The following is a 2,172-nucleotide window of genomic DNA, read 5'->3' on the forward strand; positions in this document are numbered from 1 at the left end:
ACATGGTTAAAATGGTACTCTGCGGCATCCTGTTGAGTGGCCAAGATCCTACATGTGCGCAGTTCATGGCCAGGCCTGGCGCCAGCTATCCCTAGTAGAATGCCGTTAGCTGGAGCACGCGCACTGCTGGGAGCGATGCCAATGCCCACAGTGGTCAGAACAGAGCACATGCCTGGGCCCAGCAGTGAACTGCACAAGCACAGCATGGCAGCCACTCAACAGGATGACGCAGGGATTACAAGGCGGGCCAGATGAGGGGTTAGGGAGGAGCTATTCACGCAGAAGGCAGAGGGGCTTAGGCACTTACTGCCCAAATGCCTCCCCTGGACAAGTTACTTGTAAGCCCTCATTTGCATATAATTAAAACCACGTTTTTACTGTTTATGAACATCAGAAGAAAATAACAAAAGGTACCATTTAAATCATGTTTATTTTTGCTTAAAGGCCTTCCTTACTCACTGTTCTTACACAAATAAAGCTGTATGTAAACCTTTTTAAAAAATGCAGTCTTACATGTACAAAGAAAAGTATTTTTATAATTTTATTGTAGCAAATACATTACAATAATTACATCATGTTAGCTTCCAATAGCCTTTGGAATGGAGAAAAAGGCAAAAAAAAAATAATTGCAGTTATGGCAGGAATTTTCCTAAAATGTCACCATCTCTGAATAAATAGTATTCCTGCAATGAAAAAAAAATAAAGTACATTAGTTCAACAAGATAACAGACTAAGGCTACTTTCACACTAGCGTTCGGAGCGGGTCCGTCTGATGTTTCATCAGACGGATCCGCTCCTATAATGCAGACGTTTGCATCCGTTCAGAACGGATCAGTCTGCATTATAACTTAGAAATTGTTCTAAGTGTGAAAGTAGCCTGTGCGGATCCGTCCAGACTTTACATGGAAAGTCAATGGGGGCGGATCCGTTTGAAGATTGAGCCATATAGTGTCATCTTCAAGCGGATCCGTCCCCATTGACTTACATTGTAAGTCTGGACGGATCCGCTTGCCTCCGCACGGCCAGGCGGACACCCGAACGCTGCAAGCAGCGTTCAGGTGTCCGCCAACGGAGCGGAGGCTGAACGCTGGCAGACTGATGCATTCTCAGCGGATCCGCCTCCACCGAGAATGCATTAGGGCCGGACGGCTGCGTTCGGGGCCGCTTGTGAGCCCCTTCAAACGGAGCTCACGAGCGGACACCCGAACGCAGGTGTGAAAGTAGCCTAACTAGCACATCCAAAGTCACAGGTGTACATCCATAAAGTTAGCAAGCAAAAACGATGGCAGCACACCATTACACATGCAAACAATAGAACTAGGGATTATTGTGGTACTATACATGAAAAAAGGAAGCTCTTTGTGCACATTTTTTGATCAAACGTGTGTCGGGCCCATCTACCGGCATCAAGGTGGCTTCTGCAGATAGGTACCTAACACTAAAAGAACTGCCTCTCCTAAGGCTGCCCTGAACATTGTAGGTAGGGATGAGCTCCTGCTATGTACAGTATTAGAACAAAGTTTTATGCAAATCAGCTTCAGATGTTTCATCCAAAGTTGATTTGCTCATCCCTAATTGTAGGCTTAGGTTAGGTCCAGAATAATCCCTAGTTCTATTGTTTGCATGTGTAATTGTGTGCTGCCATGCACATTAGTTCAAATCACCTTAGCTACATCATTCAGAAGATGGCAATAAACCTTTGGAATACCTTATCATCAAGCACAACTTTGGTTCCTCCATATTCGGGAAGAAGAACTTTTTCACCAACATTTACATCAACAGGTATGATCTCTCCATTCTAAAATACAAGAAAAGCCACCACAAAATAAATCCAATAGTACGAGTCCGTTGTTCATCATACATAATGCAGGGAACACAGTATGTCACAGAGGCAAATAAAAAAAATTAACTTCCGGCAAAGAATTTCCTATAAGAAAACAGGCCTTCAGAAACATGTGGAAAAGGTAGGACATGGATGTATGTTATATGTATGTCTGTCTTGTACTAATGGAACAAAGTCCTCAATCCTGGAAAACCCCTTTAAGGCCCAATGTGGCGATTTACACATCTTGAGCTAACAGTAGAGACGTGGGGCCAGCCATATGGTGTTCCTTCACTTCTGAGACCTGCAGTGTGCCCATAAAGTATTTTACGACCATATATGGAGAGTTA

General features: G+C 44.0%; 1 long non-coding RNA gene across 1 annotated transcript; it reads right to left on the bottom strand.

Moving 5' to 3' along the window:
• Nucleotides 1-530: 530 nt before the first annotated feature.
• Nucleotides 531-1,835, bottom strand: LOC120984301. Its single transcript, XR_005775242.1, has 2 exons — nucleotides 1,709-1,835; nucleotides 531-683 (listed from the first exon to the last, which is right to left on the bottom strand). It is a non-coding gene; the product is annotated as an uncharacterized LOC120984301 (long non-coding RNA).
• Nucleotides 1,836-2,172: the final 337 nt, after the last annotated feature.

This window comes from Bufo bufo, unplaced genomic scaffold (genome assembly GCF_905171765.1).
Source record: "Bufo bufo unplaced genomic scaffold, aBufBuf1.1, whole genome shotgun sequence".
In the NCBI taxonomy this organism is placed as follows: Eukaryota; Metazoa; Chordata; class Amphibia; order Anura; family Bufonidae; genus Bufo; species Bufo bufo.